Source organism: Bufo bufo, chromosome 8 (assembly GCF_905171765.1).
Source record: "Bufo bufo chromosome 8, aBufBuf1.1, whole genome shotgun sequence".
Classification (NCBI taxonomy): Eukaryota; Metazoa; Chordata; class Amphibia; order Anura; family Bufonidae; genus Bufo; species Bufo bufo.
In genome coordinates, this window is record NC_053396.1 from 198,113,520 (window position 1) to 198,132,090 (window position 18,571).

Genomic DNA, 18,571 nt, shown 5'->3' on the forward strand with positions numbered 1-18,571 from the left:
AAACACATGAGGAGGGGGGAGGGGAGGGGAAAAATCCTAGGGCATAGCTAGATACTTTTAAGGAGGAGAATCAGGGAGTACCCCAGATGCCACCCAAACCGAGAACGAGGTAGATGCTCTAAACCTGGACCATGGCTCCCAACTCTTAAGAAACGCCGGAATCTTGTTGTGATCAGAGGCACACATCTCTTCTCTATGTATCAGCACATCCAGTGCAGAGGCCCAAGTGATCCTTTTCAAACTCTCAGTTGACTTCCAATTGCGTGGTATAATTTGTCTCATGGCTAGCATAAAGAGCCGCAATGACCCTTTTTTAACATGTGAGAACCGCCCCGGGAAAATAGATAGCAGAGCGATGGAAGGGGAGAATGCTATGGTGGCCCGGAATAGAAAATTATAAAGCTTGAAGACATCTACCCATAATGGGTTAAGCCTCGGACATTCCCACCATATATGGGTCATGGTCCCCCTAGCACCATGGCATCGCCAACATAGATCAGAAACCGAGCTGTAGAAACAATGTAATTTCTCCGGTGTCTGATACCATCTGGTAAGTATTTTATAATTGAGTTCTTGTAAATTACACGATATAGAGATCTTATGCGTAAGTAGCAAAGAACATTTCCATTGATCCCCAGTAAAGGTTTCACCCAATTCCGTCTCCCAATCAAGCATAAACTTGAGTTTGGGGTAGGAATCTCCAGATTGGCTGCCCTCAGTCACCCCGGTGTTCAGTATGGCATAAAGTAAGGAAATAGCATGGCCAGGGGCTGCCTGAGCAACACATAGCTTTTCAAAATCCGTTAGAGATGTGTGGGACTGCAAACCAGGCATCAGAGAACCAACAAATCCCCTGAGCTGAAAATAGAGGAACCATCTTCCAGGAGATGGTGGGAGTATGTGCGATAGGTCCTCGAGAGGGCGTATCCCAGAAGAAGAACAGACGTCTCTCAGTCTGACAGTAGATGTGTGGTTAACTCGAAAGGCGGGCACCTGCTTTAGTCCCATAGGTAAATCTGGATGATCAGTGAGCATTAAGAGGGGACCTGGGATCTTAGCCTAATTTAGTTTAGGTGCAAATTTTATCCATGAGGCAGCTAAAGTAGGGAGGAGCATATCAGATTGGGCATGCGGGAGGTTGCATAGGGAGTTAGGGGGCAGCCAAAATATGCCTGTTGAAAGGTGGGGATTCGTAACATGTTCAATTTCTACCCACATCTTAGTATCCTTATTGTGAAAAAGATCTAAGACGCAGTTCAAAACTGCAGCCCTATAATAAGTCAAAAAATTAGGTAAACCTGTCCCTCCCTCTAATTTAGGGCGAGTCAAAAGACTATGGCCAAGCCGAGCTCTGGACTGATTCCACACGAATTGAGAAGCCAAGCGCCGGAGGCGAGTAAAGAAGATCAGGGGGATTTTACATGGAATAGTTTGAAATAAATAGAGCAGGCGCGGTAATATGTCCATTTTAAGGGTATTCATTTTACCAAACCAAGAGATTAGTAGGGGCGTCCATTTTTGCAGGCTCTCTGTAATGGATTTGAGGAGAGGAGTATAATTCATTTTAAATAGGTGTGAGGGATTGGCAGGTATGTGAACTCCCAAATATTTGATAGAATCTTCCGCCCATTTAAAGGAGAAGGATTCTCCAAGGGATTGCACTTCCTTATGGGGAAGGTTAATATTCAGAATTTCGGACTTGTGTACATTAACTTTGAAGTTACTGACGCGTCCAAATATACCAAATTCCTTGAGAACGGACGGAAGACCTATTCTGGGGGACATGAGGTATAAAAGCAAGTCGTCTGCAAACAACGATAACTTATGTTCGGTTTGTCCGATCCGAAAACCTTTGATTGCCGCGTTTGCCCTAAGGGCGTTGGTCAGGGACTCCATAGTCAGTATATATAAAAACGGGGACAAGGGGCAACCTTCTAATCTGAAACGGTGAGGACAGAGTGCCATTGACCCGCACACATGCCGATGGTGTAGAATAAAGAGCCATGATACGCTGAAGCATCTTGACACCTAGGCCTAGGTGGGCAAGGGTTTCAGATAGAAACCTCCAGTCCACCCGGTCAAATGCCTTCTCGGCATCAATCGATAGAAGACATAAAGGTGATTTATATTGTCTAGCTCTGGCTATGAGACCCAGAGACTTCAGAGTATTATCACGGGCCTCTCGGCCGGGGACAAATCCCACCTGTTCCTTATGAACACTGCCAGGGATGTGTGGGCGCAATCGCATGGCTAATATCTTAGCATACATTTTCAGGTCAACATTAAGAATCGAAATGGGCCTATAGTTTCCACAAACCGTAGTATCTCTACCCGGCTTAGGGATGACTACTACGTGTGCCTGTAGGGCCTGATATGGAAAGGGGCATACAGCAGAAATAGAATTAAAGGTCACAGTTAGAACTGGAGCTAAGTCCTCTGTCAGGACTTTGTAAAAATGGGGGGTGAACCCGTCGGGTCCCGGGCATTTCCCTATTTTCAGGTCCTGGATTGCTGCTTTAATTTCTGAGATGGAAAAATCGCTCTCCAGGTCAGAAGAGGTCACAGTATCAAAGGGCTTGGGGCCGTGGGAGTTAATGTACTGACGTATGTCCTCCGACGGGAGTGCCGAAGATATATCTCGGAAGGCCTGCAAGTCATAAAGGGCGGAGTAATAATTTTTAAATTCCGTGGAGATCGCCGAAGGGACATGGACCAAGCCATTTGTGTTTGTATTAATAGCATGCACGTGTGTCGTTGGGGGTTTGGGATGGAGGGCTCGTGCTAACCATCGCCCGCTTTTATCACCATATTCATAAAAACCATGTCTAACTCTATCTCTGGCGCATAGGGATTTCTGATCTAATATCTTTAAAATCTGCTGACGAAGGGAAGAAATGTCCGCCCTCAGGAAATCCGCAGGAGACAGCTTATTCCGTTCCTCACTCCGAGTAAGCTCAGAGAAAAGATTGGATAGTTTCAAGGTACGCTCTTTTTTCAACCTCGACCCGTGTGAGATAAAGAGGCCTCGTAACACACACTTGAGGGCTTCCCATTTTATCGGTTGAGCAGTAGTGTCGGATTCGTGGTTTACAGAAAAATCCGCCACGGCTTTCCTGACGTCAGCCATACACACCTCATCGTTCAGCAGATTGTCGTTTAGCCGCCATGAGGACGCCCTATTTCCTAGCGTGGAACCTTTCAGAAGACCATATACAGGGGCATGGTCGGACCACACGATAGTGTCTATGGAGCATTTGGGATCAAGGTCAAGAAGTTTCTGTGATATGAAAAGATGATCTAGCCTGCTGTAGCTATTATGACTATGGGAAAAATGGGTGTAATCTCTGATGCCTGGGTGCAGGACCCGCCACATATCCACTAAACCAAGGACACCTAAGTCCTTTTGAAACTGATGTACCGACACCGAGGAGACTGAGGACTTACCAGTGGATGAGTCTAGGGCCGGGTCCATCACTAAGTTAAAGTCGCCACCTACGATGATCGGGGAACCATCCGCGAATTTAGCCACTTTCCTCAAGACTTTAGTCCCGAATGCGGATTGACCCTGGTTGGGGAAATAAACATTAGCAATAGAAATAACAAATTGGTCAACCGAGATCTTAAGAAAGAGATATCTGCCTCTAGGATCCACCTCAGAGGATAATACAGAGTGGCAGAGGTGTTTATGCAAAGCAATAGACACCCCGGCCGCTTTTCTCTCAGGATTAGGAGCATGAAACCAGGTCGGGTAATATTTAGATTCACATTTCGGGATAGCATTAGCTTTAAAGTGTGTTTCTTGCAACATAGCAATCAATACCCTTTTCCTATGTAATCTGTCCAGGACCTGACTCCTCTTTTCTGGTACATTGAAACCCCTAACATTGTAGGTACAAAAAGAAAGAGGTGCCATCTCTATGGAGCTCTAGAGAAACCTGTATGGGAAGAGGGGTAGGGAGGAACACTAGGAGGGGGATGTGACAAATGGAACTAGGGACTAATACACTGAATATAGGACTAGACAAGACACACACTGAGGGCCGACAAAGACAGCCAAAAGAAAAGAAGAAAAAAAACTCAAGGGGGGAGGGGAGGGAAAAGGAAAGTGGACTAGAAAAACAAAAAGAAAGAACTTAGGTCTGCGCTTGTCTGTGATGACGCCCCCTGCCGTGCTAAACACACGTTCAGACAATACACTGTCTGCAGGGCAGGCCAGCACCTCCAAGGCGTAAAGGGCAAGCTCAGGCCATGTGCCCAATTTGGAGACTCAGAAGTTGAAGGGGGCAGACCCGTCATTCAGTACGTGTAGGCGTGTGCACACATACTGCTCCACCATGTTGGTGAAATGCTGCCTCCTGCTAAGACGTTCCATATCAGCTGGTGGTGCTGGTTGTTGTGGCGTGCTGAAAAAGCTTTTCCACATTTCGGACATGCTAACCCTGCCTTCTGAGGTGCTGGCGGTGCCCCAGCTGCGTTGGCGACCTCTTCCTCCTTCTCTGCCTTCGCCTTGTGCTTCCACTGTGCCCCCGCTGTCAGGTGGAAATGCCACCAGCAGCGCATCTACCAGCGTGCGCTAGTACTCGCGCATCTTACGATCACGCTCCAGTGAGGGAATTAAGGACGGTACGTTGTCCTTGTAACGGGGATCCAGCAGCGTGGCCACCCTGTAATCAGCACAAGTTAGAATGTGGGCAACTCAGCGGTTGTGGCGGAGACACTGCAGCATGTAATCGCTCATGTGTGCCAGGCTGCCCAGAGGCAACGAAAAGCTGTCCTCTGTGGGAGGTATATCGTCTGTGTCCTCTGTATCCCCCCATCCACGCACCAGTGATGGCCATGAGCTGGTCTGGGTGCCACCCTGCTGTGAACATGGTTCCTCGTCCTCTATCTCCTCCTCCTCATCCTCCACCTCGTCATCCTCCAGAACTGTGCCCTGGCTGGACAATTATGTACCTGGCGTTTGTAGGTGCAGAAACCCACCCTCTGAGCCACATGTGAATGACTGGCCGGAAACCCTACGAAATGATCCCTCTTCCTCCTCCTCCTCCTGTGCCACATCCTCTTCCATCATCGCCAGGAGCGTTTTTTCAAGGAGGCATAGAAGTGGGATAGTAACGCTGAGAACGACGTTATCAGCACTGGCCATGTTGGTGGAGTACTCGAAACAGCGCGACAAGGAACAAAGGTCTCGCATGGAAGCCCAGTCATTGGTGGTGAAGTGGTGCTGTTCCGCCGAGCGACTCAACCGTGCGTGCTGCAGCTGAAACTCCACTATCACCTGCTGCTGCTCGCACAGTCTGGCCAGCATGTGCAAGATGGAGTTCCACCTTGTGGGCACGTCGCATATGAGGCGGTGAGCGGGAAGGCCGAAGTTACGCTGCAGCGCTGACAGGCGAGCAGCAGCAGGGTGAGAACGCCGAAAGCGCGCACAGACGGCCTGCACTTTATGCAGCAGCTCTGACATATCGGGGTAATTATTAAGGAACCTTTGCACCACCAAATTCAGCACATGCGCCAGGCAAGGGATGTGCGTCAAACCGGCTAGTCCCAGAGCTGCTACAAGATTTCGCCCATTATCGCACAACACCAGGCCGGGCTTGAGGCTCACTGGCACCAACCACTCATCGGGCTGTTGTTCAAGGCCCGTCCACAGCTCCTGTGCGGTGTGGGGTTTGTCCCCCAAACAGATAAGTTTTAAATCTGCCTGCTGTCGTTTACCCCTGGCTGTGCTGAAGTTGGTGGTGAAGGTGTTATGCTAACCGGATGAGGAGTCGGTAGAGGATGAGGAAGCAGAGTAGGAGGAGGAAGCAGCAGGAGGCAAACTGAAGCGCCCTGCAATCCTCAGTGGTGGAAGGACATGCGCCAAACTGCTATCCGCCTCAGGCCCAGCCGCCACTGCATTTACCCAGTGTGCTATTATGGAGATATAACGTCCCTGACCGTGCTTTTTGGTCCACGTATCCGTAGTGAGGTGCACCTTGCCACAGATGGAGTTGCGCAGTGCACACCTGATTTTGTCCCCTACTTAGTTGTGCAGGGAATGGATGGCTCTCCTGGAAAAGTAGTGGCGTCTGGGCACGACGTACTGTGGGACAGCCACTGCCATAAGGCCTTTAAAACTATTCATTTCCACCAGACGGAATGACAGCATTTCAAAGGCCAGTAATTTAGAAATACTGGCATTCAGGGCCAGGGATCGTGGGTGGGTAGGTGGGTACTTTCTCTTCCTCTCCAGCGTTTGGGGGATGGAGAGCTGAACGCTTCCGTGGGACATTGTGGAGATGCTTTTGTGACCCAGGTGTTGGTGTTGCTGGCAGATCCTCTGTTTGCGGGGTGGCAGGTGGCACTGTCACTCCAGAGGTGGATGAAGAGGCCGAGACTGCAGCAGAAGAGGAAGCAGGAGGAGCCAGAGACCTTTCTTGGTTTTTGAGGTGTCTACTCCACTGCAGCTCATGCTTTGCACTTAAATGCCTGGTCATGCAGGTTGTGCTCAAGTTGAGAACGTTTATGCCTCGCTTCAGGCTCTGATTGCACAGCGTTCAAACCACTTATGTCTTGTCGTCAGCGCATTGTCTGAAGAACTGCCACGCCAGGGAACTCCTTGGAGCTGGCTTTGGTGTGCTCGGTCCCTTGCTGCGGTGGGCAGTAGGAGGCGTACTGTCTAGAGGACGTCCGCTCCGCTTTTGCACCCTGCTCCCTCTCCTGCAGTGCTGATGGCTCTGTGCGACCACCGCCTCTTCCTCCGAACTACATAGGTCACTCGCATGACCTTGATTCCATGTGGGGTCGAGGACCTTATCGTCCTCCACATCATCTTCCACCCAGTCTTTACCCCTGCCTTCCTTGTCGGTCTGCACACTTTCGAAAGCCCCAGCAGTTGGCACCTGTGTTTCGTCATCATCCGAGACGTGCTGCGGTGGTCCTCCCATATACTCATCTTGAAAGATAAGTGGTTGGGCATCGGTGCACTCAATCTCTTCCACTTCTGTTTCAGGGCTAGGTGGATGGCCCTGGTAAACCCTGCTAACAGAGTCATCAAAAAGCAGAAGAGACTGCTGCATTACTTGGGGCTCAGACTGCTTGGCTGATTTGCAAGGGGGTGAGGTGAAAGACTGATGGACATCGGCTGCAGGTGCCAACTGTGTGGTCTTTCAGCAGGAGACTGGGTGGGAGACAATGTGAAGGAACTGGATCCATTGTCAGCAACCCAATCTACTATCGCCTGTACTTGTTCAGGCCTCACCATTCGTAGAGCCGCATTAGGCCCGACCAAATACCGCTGCAGGTTCTGTTGCCTACTCGCACCTGAGGAAGGGTTTTCACTTGTGCGTGTAGCTGGTACAGATCGACCACGTCCTCTCCCTGCAACAGGAGCTCCACCAGCAGCACCACGACCTGGGCCACGTCCCTTATTTGACGCTCTCCTCATATTTCTCGAATTTAGGATCTTGCCCTAAATGGGTGTTTAATTAATAGTAGAATAGAACGACAGTATGTAAAGGGTGTATCTCACACGGCCTGAACCAGACTAGGCCTCAATTAAAGATTTGTTTGCCCAAAATGGCTGTATTTCAAATACCTGAATCAAACCCCTGTATTTAAAGGGTGTATCTCACACGGCCTGAACAAGTCTGGACCTCAATTAAAGATTTGTTTGCCCAAAATGGCTGCATTTCAAATACCTGAATCAAACCCCTGTATGTAAAGGGTGTATCTCGCACGGCCTGAACCAGACTAGGCCTCAATTATAGATTTGTTTGCCCAAAATGGCTGTATTTCAAATACCTGAATCAAACCCCTGTATGTAAAGGGTGTATCTCACACGGCCTGAACCAGACTAGGCCTCAATTAAAGATTTGTTTGCCCAAAATGGCTGTATTTCAAATCCCTGAATCAAACCCCTGTATTTAAAGGATGTATCTCACAAGGCCTGACCCACAGTAGGCCTGAATTAAAGATTTGTGCACCAAATGGCGGTATTTCAAATATCTGAATATAACCCAAATGTATAAAGGGTGTATCTCACAATGACATATGCAGCAAAAGCTGCCAAATAAACTTTTTTTGCCCAAACGGGTGTTTGTTTAATAACTGAATATGGCAGCAGTATATAACCCTGGAATTTCAAACGTCAAGATGCTGCAAGGCCTTAAATCTTGTGTATTTTGCCCAAAAAAGGGTGTTTTATTAATAGAAGAATATAAGCCGTGTATATACAGGGTGTATCTCACACGGCCTGACCCACAGTAGGCTTCAATTAAAGATTTGTGCACCAAATGGCGGTATTTCAAATATCTGAATATAACCCAAATGTATAAAGGGTGTTTCTCACAATGACATATGCAGCAAAGGCTGCCAAATAAACTTTTTTTGCCCAAACGGGTGTTTGTTTAATAACTGAATATGGCAGCAGTATATAACCCTGGAATTTCAAACGTCAAGATGCTGCAAGGCCTGAAATATTGTGTATTTTGCCCCAAAAAGGGTGTTTTATTAATGAAAGGATATAAGTCCTATATATACACGGCCTGACCCACAGTAGGCCTCAATTAAAGATTTCTGCACCAAATGGCGGTATTTCAAATATCTGAATATAACCCTTGTATATACAGGGTGTATCTCACACGCCCTGATCCACACTAGGCCGCAATTAAATTTGTTGGGCCAAAATGGCTGTATTTCAAATACCTGAATAGAACCCCTGTATTTAAAGGGTGTATCTCACACGCCCTGATCCACACTAGGACGCTATCAAAGAATTGTGCCCAAAATGGCTTTATTTCAAATAACTGAATAGAAAGAAGGTATGTAAAGGCGGTATCTCACAATGACATCTGCAGCAAAGGCTGCCAACAATTTTTTTTTTGCCCAAACAGGTGTTTGTTTAATTACTGAATTTGACAGCAGTATATAACCCTGGAATTTCACACGTGCTGATGCTGCAAGGCCTGAAAAATAGTGGAATCTGGCAAAAAAAATGTGTTTTTAAAAATCAAGAAAATGATGGCTGTATTTCTAGCCTATTGCACACTGACTAATCCAGATGTTGTATATTGCCAAAAAAGTGTTTTTTTTGGTAACAGAATATGAAAGCTGTATATATTAAACTTGAATTTAACACTTGCAGATCAGGAAAATAGTGGTTTTGGGCAAAAAAGTGTGTTTTTAAAACCCCAGAAAATGATGGCTGTATTTCTAGCCTAAATTGCACACTGACTAATCCAGATGTTGTATATTGCCCAAAAAGTGTTTTTTTTGGTAACAGAATATGAAAGCTGTATATATTAAACTTGAATTTAACACTTGCAGATCTGGAAAATAGTGGTTTTTGGTACAAGTGTGTTTTTAAAAACTCAGAAAATTATGGTTGTATTTCTAGCTTAAATTGCACACTGACTAAGCCTGCAAATGCAACAGATGTTGTAAATTGCCCAAAAAAATGGGATTTTCAATGTCCCAAAAGCTCAGATGCTAGTGCACTGAGCTTGCATAAAATGGCTGCCGCCGCCGCCGCCCACCTAACTGACTTATTAAAGTTGATTTTTTTCAGTCACTGGGCTCAGGGTAGGATAAAAAAATTGTGCCCTGCACCCACAAAACACAATGGGCCAGATTTATCATTACTCTGACAGCTCACTCCACTTTAACATATGGCTAAAGTCAGTTTTAGCCAAGTCAGATTTATGATCGGCCCTTTAAGACTGTAATAAATGTGGTTTGACGGTAGCAGTTTATCAGACAGTAAGCAGCTTTACAAAAGTCGCATGTTTTTATGAAAAAGTCGCATGTTTTTATGAAAAAGTCGCATGTTCTATTAAAAAGTCTCATAAGATAAGCATGGTCCTCACTGGAGTGAAATTGCGACTTTTTTGCAACTTTTTTGCGACTTTTTAAATAGTCCCAATAGTAAATCTGTCTAGAAATTCATTTACATAAGAAAACACGCCCACTTTCAGAAAACTGGCGAGCATAGTGCAGAGCAGAAAAAAGTCGCAAATTTGTGCGCAGTTTTAGCGTTTGGGACTTTTTTTGGGACTTTTTCACTCCATTATTCTGACCTGAGCTAATGATAAATCTGGCCCAATGTATGTAGATCGCTGAGTTAGATTCAGATTTTGAGCAAATATTCTGTACTATTCTCTCCCTGAAATCACCAGCAGCATCCTCACCCTACACTAAGCACAGCAGAGTGACGTGCAGCGCTACGTGACTCCAGCTTATATAGAGGCTGGGTCACATGCTACACTGGCCAATCACAGCCATGCCATTAGTAGGCATGGCTGTGATGGCTTCTAAGGTCAGACAGTTAACCGCTTGTTGATGGGTTGCTCTGCAGCCTTTCAAAAGGCGCCAAGAAAGCGCCGAACACCGAACCCAAACTTTTACTGAAATGCTCGGGTTTGGGTCCGGGGTCCAAAAATCCTAAAGTTTGGTACGAACCCGAAACTTTACAGTTCGGGTTCGCTCAAACCTATCTGAAAGCCATAGTTTTTTCAGTTTTTGGGCGATTATCTTGGGTAGGGTAAGATTTTTGCGGGATGAGATGACGGTTTGATTGGCACTATTTTGGGGTGCGTATGACTTTTTGATCACTTGCTATTACATTTTTTGTGATGTAAGGTGACAAAAAATGGCTTTTTTTACACCGTTTTTTTTTTTTTACGGTGTTCACCTAAGGGGTTAGGTCATGTTATATTTTTATAGAGCAGGTTATTACGGACGCGGCGATACTTAATATGTATACTTTTTTTTATTTACTTAAGTCTTATACAATGACAGTTTTTTTAAAACAAAAACAAATTCTGAGCCATAGTTTTTCTTTAATTTTTGGGCAATTGTCTTAGCTAGGGGCTCAGTTTTTTGCGGGATGAGGTGGCGGTTAGATTGGTACTATTTTGGTGGGCAAACCTTTTTTGATCGCTTACTTTTTGTGATGTAAGGTGACCAAAAAATTGTTTATTTAGCACAGTTTTAATTTTTTATTTTTTACGGTGTTCATCTGAGGGGTTAGGTCATGTGATATGTTTATAGAGCCAGTCGATACGGATTCGGCGGCGATACCTAATATGTCTACTTCCCCCCCCCCCTATTTTTTACCAATTTTTTTTAACTTTATTTGGAGGAAATTACTTTTTTTTTTTTTTCTTGAAACTTTAAATTTTGGGGGGGAAAACTATTTTTTCAACTGTTTTTAATTATTTTTTTTTGTCCCACTTTGGGACTTCAACTTTTGGGGTCTGATCCCCTTTACAATGCATTCCAATACTTAACTGATTTGAAATACACAGGATGTACAGGTACGCCCTGTGTCCTTAAGTACCAGGACATCAGGGCGTACCTGTATGCCCTATGTCCCTAACAGGTTATTAGTGACTTTCTCAGTGACCGCCCCTTTAAGCAGTGACTTTCACAGTGACCGCCCCTTTAACAGTGACTTTCACAGTGACCGCCCCTTTAAGAGTGACTTTCACAGTGACTGCCTCTTTAACAGTAACCGCCCCTTTAACAGTAACTTTCACAGTGACCGCCCCTTTAACAGTGACTTTCACAGTGACCGCCCCTTTAACAGGGACCTTCATAGCGCCCGCCCCTTTAATAGCAGTGACCTCCACAGTGCCCGCCCATTTAATAACAGTGACCTCCACAGTGCCCGCCCCTTTAATAACAGTGACCTCCACTGTGCCCGCCCCTTTAATACCAGTGACCTCCACAGTGCCCGCCCCTTTAAGCAGTAAAGAAAAATGGCTAGGTTATTATGGAAACCTGGAGTAAAACTTTGTTTATTGATTTGAAGCGAAAGACTTGCAGGATTGTATTGGCTAATGTGAGTCATTTTTTAGGAATATCTCAGGAACAGTACGTCCTAGAGAGCGAATATCTCAGGAACGGTACGTCCTAGAGAGCTGAGACCGCCCCTTTAACTGTGACTTTCACTGTGACCGCCCCTTTAACTGTGACTTTCACTGTGACCGCCTCTTTAACTGTGACCGCCCCTTTAACTGTGACTTTCACTGTGACCGCCCAGTTTAACTGTGACTTTCACAGTGACCGCCCTTTTAACTGTCACTTTCACTGTGACCGCCCCTTTAACTGTGACCGTCCCTTTAACTGTCACTTTCACCGCCACTTTAACTGTGACTTTCACTGTGACCGCCCCTTTAACTGTGACCATCCCTTTAACTGTGACTTTCATTGTGCCCGCCCCTTTAACTGTGACTTTCACTGTGACTGCCCCTTTAACTGTGACTTTCACTGTGACCGCCCCTTTAAGCAGTAAAGAAATATGGCTGGGTTCTTATGGAAACCTGGAGTAAAACTGTGTTTATGGCAGTTGGGCTTTGAAGAGAAAGAATTGCAGGCTTGTATTTGGGGGGGGGGGTAATTTTTGGGGAATATCTCAGTAATGGTACGTCCTAGAGAGCCAGTCTAAAACCTTCCCGGACACCTGATGTACCTGTGTGAAGATCGGTCCAGTCGTTTGGTTGCGCATAAAGAATGTCTAGATAGACAGACAGAAACTCATTTTTATATATATAAGAGATGTATTACAGAGGACACAATGGACGGTACAATGATAGTGATATTCCTTATTAGGGGTTTAACGACGTCATCACTTATTACATAGAACTGACCTTCTCTTCTATTAAATACCGCCTGTACAGCATACTGACACTGATCACAGGACAGGGAATTAGAAGTCATATTTTCTATGCCCCAAAAGTCTGACTCGCCTGGATCTCTATGTCCCTACCTAGCAGACAGATATAATTATTAAAATCTCTCAAATTTGCATCCCTATAAACTCTGTATCTGTGCAAAAGAAAATTTACATCATAAAACAGAACACCAGACCTTATGAATTTCTTTGGTACTACCGCACTGCGACCCACTAAAAAGATGAAGAATTTCCCACTTATACTACTATGTATAGTCCTAACAGAAGTCATTCATACAGTCGGTCTGTTCGTTCTCTTATGAGTCTTTGGTTGCTTCCGTGCCCTTTGCACATTGCACAATGTCTATTGCAGAGACCTATTTCTCTACTTCATTTCCAGAGGAACACTTACTCAGTGTAGCGCCCACCCTGTGGCTGGCTCCTTTGAGCCACTACCCAAGAGTACCAGCATTGCAGGTATGGATCCTAGTAGTACTTCCAAAGAGCTCAATATTCCAAAACAGGTCTACTCCTGGCAATACTACAGCGTAGTTCTGCCTCACACATCCTCTCTGGGGTTACGTGCTGGAAACCCCCTGAACCCCTCTACATTCTTTCTATGGCAAAGGAAGCATCCAAACACTGCTATCAAGAACATTACCAATCCAAACTAGTATAATAAAGGAGTTGGCAGTGATGCAGTAATTCTTCCTCATAGTATCAGCAGGCACTCACAGTCATACAGACACATGAAATAACATTGAACAATCCCTGACCTCTGGCGCCTTTTCCAGGTACCAACGAGGAACTGCAGGGTCCCTATCCAATCTTACATGACAGCTTTATACACTGACACTTCCCACCGCCTCCCCCAGAAGGTCCATCAGCCTTTCTCCACCAAAGCTAGAGGCCTCCAGAGACAGGGACCGGACAAGTCAGTCAGCGAGCTCTGGATTTTCCGCTTGGCTCAGAGGGGGGCAGGGTCAGACCCCTACTAAGTTTAGCTTATCTCAGCCACTCACACATTCATGCATTCACACGCCGAAAAACAGTTTAGCAAATGTAAAGTTAAGCAACATTCACCAGAACACGGTGCAGGTACCACGTCACACACCACAGAACAGCGATCAGAGCTCAGGAGACAGGCAGTAACACAATGGCTTACTTACCGCGGTCTCTCTGGGTCCTGGTCTCCGTATCGGGGTCTGCAGCTAGTGCTGCTGTTGTAGTGCCCGCATTCTCCACCAGAAAATGTTGTGGGTAACACAATGGTCAGTCATGTAGGGGATCGAGCCACGTGTTTCAAGTGAATGAGTCACGACTAGGAATAACGGAGTTCAGCAGAGTAAAGCCCCTTTATTTGTGCACCTTCCAACTGGGCGTGATGGGTGTAACTTCTGAAAGTATCAGAATAATTAGGCTACTTTCACACTGGCGTTTTGGCTTTCAGGGCTGTCACCAAAACGGTCCAAAACGGATCAGTTTTGCCCTAATGCATTCTGAATGGAAAAGGATCCGCTCAGAATGCATCAGTTTAGTCTCCATTCCGCTTTGGAGGCGGACACCAAAACGCTGCTTACAGCGTTTTGGTGTCTGTCTGACGAAACTGAGCCAAACCGATCCGTCCTGGCACACAATGTAAGTCAATGGGAAGGATCTGTTTTCACTGACACATTCTGGCACAATACAAAACGGATCCATCCTCCATTGACTTTCAATGGTGTTCAAGACAGATCCGTCTTGGCTATGTTAAAGATAATACGTTTGTCGGATCCGTTTGTATTATCTGAAGGGATCCGTCTGTGCAGATCCATGACGGATCCGCACCAAACGCGAGTGTGAAAGTAGCCTTAGTTAACACACATCTAAATAACACTTATAATGGGTTAACACTGAAGCCATACTTTGTATAATTCATTATGGCTAATTGGCCTTTTGCTAACACAAACATAGCTTATCTTATCTTAACATAAGGCCACTAACATTTTTTAGCAAGTCACTCAAATTGTCAGGCGGACAGTCGCCATCTTCTTATTGCGCACAAAATTAAATAAACACAAAATTCTGTCTTGAACCAGAATCTAAAATGGTTGCCAGAGGAAAGCCGAAAACTGCTTTATCAGGATTAACGGATTGAATTCTGTAGTATTATGCCACAATTTCACTCTAATTACACAATTAAGGATTAACGGATTGAACGATGTGTATAAAAGAACGTGAACACCGTAAAATCTGTAGAATCAGGCCACAATTTCATCCCAATTACACACTTAAGGATTAACGGATTTACTTATGTATAAAAGAATGTGAACACCCTTAAATCTGTAGTATCAGGCTGCAGTTACACCCCAGAATCAAGGATAAGTGGATATACTTATGTAGAAAGAACATGAACACCCCAAAATTTGTAGTATCAGGCCGCAATTTCACCCCAATAACAGAATCAAGGATTAATGGAATTACTTATGTGTAAAAGAATGTGAGCAACCTAAAATCAGTAGTATTAGAACCATATTTAACCCCAATTAGTGCAGCAAGGTGTAAAACAGTGGCGTACCGCCCATAGAGGCAGACCACGCCATTGCTATGGGGCCCGCGGCACTGGGGGGCCCGGAGCGCAGAGAAGGCCACGCCCACACTATTTAACCCCGCCCACTCATGACATGCTGGCCGGTAATGCAGCTGGTTTTCTTCAGCCAACTCTTCTTCCGCAATCGCCGCCCCCCCCCTGCCCCCCCCCCCCGATCCTGACCTTCTGACCTGATCCTGACAGTCTGCTGCAGAATCAGGATCAAAGCAGCCTGTATGTAGCGCTCGAGTCGCTGGCCAATCAGCACAAGGCAAGTCTGTTGAGGCAGCTGCTGATTGGCCAGTGGCGCAAGGGAGGCGGGAGAATCGGTTCGAACTTCGCCGTCGCCAGTGTGCCTGAGCTGAGGAGACGAAGAAGGAAGAACAGAAGCACCTGTGTCCCTGGCCTGAAGTCAGAACCGTTCGTCCTGCCATGCTGCCTGCAGTGCCTGGCCCTGGCTGCCTGAGACGAGTGAGACAGAGAGAGCAGACTCAGTCAGCACTCAGCAGAGACCAGGTACCGTATGATAATGTCATGTCACTATGTCAGATCTGGATACTCAGATTGTCAGACACTGACAGGCCAGGCAGCAAGAGAGAGGAGGGGTGGGGAGGGGGACAGCCAGGACAGGGTGGGACATGCTTCAATCCCACTCCAGGGAGTCCTGTTGTCCTCTATGAGCCCCAAAATGCCCATGGGGGAGAAGGAAGAAGATTGGGGGGCATTAGGGGTTGGGGGGGCTCATAGATGACAGTGTGCTTTCCTCCTACACCTACTCCTTCCTAGCAACCCCCCCTGGGCATTTTGGAGGGCATTGGATGGATATTAACCCCTCTAACTCCTTGCTGCTAATGCTGAGTGTGCACATAGCCACCAAATTATATTTCACCAACCAGCCAAACCCCCCCCCACACACACACAAACACATGCGCATATGTGCACACTCAGCATCAGCAGCAAGGAGTTAAAGGGGTTTGGGGTAAGAGAAGTGATGACAAAATGGTGCAGGTAGCAAAGGGGTTAAGATGTGGAGGATGGCTTAGGTCCGGCTTTAGCACAGTGGACAGAGGCAGGAGGAGTGATGTGTATGCGCTCCTGCCCTGCACTCGCTTAGTTGTGTGGCATACATATTGTCCACTGTCCTGTGCCCACTCTGGCAAGCCTGGCAAGTGACACGCCCATTGTATGAAAATATAAAAAAATATTCCCCATATGGCAAACAGCAAAACAGAAAAAAGAGTCCAAAAGGCGGATTAGCTGTTTTTGGTCGCTTCCTTTTCCACAATAAATTTAAATAAAAAGTGATCAAAAAGTCATAAACACCCCAGAATGGTATCAATGGAAAGTTCAGATCGCCCCGCAAAATTTGAGCCCCCATATAGTTCCGTATACATAATTGCAAAAAAGTTATAGGGGTCCAAATATGGCGACAAAAAAGTAAAACCTTTTTTTTTTCCCCCAATTTAGAATTTTTTTTCACTATCAAAACGCAAACAAACAGAACAAATCCTTATTGGAAAATACATGTACATTTTATACGTTACTGCAACAAAGTTGGTTAATAATAAAATAAAAATGTTTATCCCTAACAGTTTCAGTAGGTCATGTATAAATTTATTTAATGGGGGTGTGGCATGGGAGGAGCCAGGTCAGGAAGTGGGAGGGGCCATTGTGGGTAGTGGGCGTGGTTAAGGGGCCCAATTCAGATTTTTGCTATGGGGCCCAGTGATTTCTATGTACGCCCCTGGTGTAAAAGAATAGCTCCTATTACCGTCTTTCCCCGAAAATAAGACATCCCCCGAAAATAAGACCTACCTCTAGTTTTGCCTATCCCTGTAATATAAGGCATCCCCCCGAAAATAAGGCCTCCCCGATAATAAGGCCCCGCTAGAATATAAGGCCCCTGACGCTACCGTAGGGTGTCTGAATCCTCTGGACTGTAGCGGCGGCTGCCGCCGCGCAGCTCACTGATTGGCCGCAGCGCATCCAGAGCTGTTCAGGCAGTGCTAGGTCTCTTTAAATCAGAGAGCCTGCGCTGCCGCCTGGAGAAGCTGCCGCCTGGAGAAGCTGCCGCCTGCTGCTCGCTCTGATTTTCAGGGGTGATGTCCAGAAGCTGCCGCCTGCTGCCCTGACGGAATCTGGCTGACTCGCGATTAGACAGTGAGTCGCGCGGGGCAGGAGCTGGGCACATTGTGTGGAATCTGGCTGGCACAGACACACAGGGGTGACTGAGGTGGTGGGGGGGAAATGTTTGATAAAGTAGTGGGGGATGTCTGGTGAAGGTGGGAGGGGGGAGAGAGAGACTAAATAATCCACTGTCCACTGGCACAGGGTAGTGGGATCACTTAAAATGACACAGGGGGATCAGAGGTGGGAATCAAAATGACACAGGAGGATCAGAAGGGGGTACTACCGTAAAATAGTAATCCCCCTCCCCTCTGATTCTCTTGTGCCATTTTGATTCCCCCCTCTGATCCCCCTGTGTCATGGAAAATAAGACATCCCCTGAAAATAAGACCTAGCGCATTTTTGGGAGCAAAAATTAATATAAGACACTGTCTTATTTTCGGGGAAACAGGGTAGCCAAGCTTTATACTGTTCTATTGGCCCCTGCTCTCTTCCCTAAACTGTGGATAAAGCCTCCCTATTATATCCCTACACTATCTCTAAGTGGTCCCTGAACTGCTCAAAAGTAATACTTAGTAAATCAAGTCTTTCCTAATCACTGTCCCTAGTGCCTGTAACGTCTCTCTCTGCACTAAGTTCACTGGAAAATGGCCGGATGATGCTTTTTATAGGGCTGTGACATCACAGGGGCTGGCTATCTCCTGATTGGCTGGCTGCACGGCATCATGGGTGATCCCCCATTCCCAGGCTTCCTTTTGTAACATGTGCAGCAGCCATTTTAGAAAAAATACGATTCGTTACTCAAATTTCCGTAAATCAAATTTTTCTTGAAATTCGGATCGAATTCTACTTCGTCAAATTCGATTCGCTAAACACTAGTAACAAACTCCCAGGAACATGCAGCTAGCGTACATATAATGAGATGCAGTACATGTAAATAAAACAGAAAAGAGAAAGAAGAAAGAGAGAAGCTAGAAAGGAAAAAGGAAAGGGAGAAAGGAAAGAGGAAGGGCGGGAAAGGAAAACAGAGGGGGAAGGGGAGACAAACCTTAACAGATCAAATAATTTTGCTCTTACCATTCATACATGATAAGGGAATGGAAAGTCTGAGACGTCTGGAATGTAAACCAGTCTTGCCACAAACTGAAAAAACAAGCGGGGTCTCCATGGGCTTCTGATGAAACCTCGTCCATTTTGCAGATATGTAACATCTCTTGGTA